This window comes from Rhagoletis zephyria, unplaced genomic scaffold, assembly GCF_001687245.7.
Source record: "Rhagoletis zephyria isolate East Lansing unplaced genomic scaffold, Rhagoletis_zephyria_1.1 Rzeph_scaffold_14223, whole genome shotgun sequence".
NCBI classification, from domain to species: Eukaryota; Metazoa; Arthropoda; class Insecta; order Diptera; family Tephritidae; genus Rhagoletis; species Rhagoletis zephyria.
In genome coordinates, this window is record NW_016171292.1 from 14,082 (window position 1) to 14,645 (window position 564).

The window sequence follows — 564 nt, forward strand, 5'->3', positions numbered from 1 at the left end:
GACGGACGGACAGACAGTCACCGCTTAATCGATTTCTCTTTTCATTCTGATCATTTATGTATACATTTGTCTATATCTATCTCGATTCGTTTTGCCTGTTACAAACAACCGTTATGTGAACAAAGTTATAATACCCTTGTGCACAAGTGCGCTCGGGTATAAAAATGTATAAAATTTACTTTACGCTCACTGAATTTTAGTGAACCCATTCCCTCATATGAATCACGTTGTGCACTTCTAAATTTACAAACTCTACGTAGCAGATCTGCTTATCTTGCTTGCTCATTCGTTGCCAACCTCTTGAATGGATCGGTTGATTGCCCTAACCTCTTGGAAAGAATAACCTTCAAGGTTCCTACACGTAATTTACGCAGTTTTTCTTCTTTCTACATCGTATTTTCTAAAACGAACTATGCAATGTATGCTGCCTTGATTAGAACCTTAGTGGAGCTAAACAATATACTACTATATTAACTAGTTTTAAGTACCTCTTAATTATAGTCAGTAAGAAAAAGATATATATATTTTTTATATGAGAATTGAAGTCGGTTTTTTTTGCTAAAA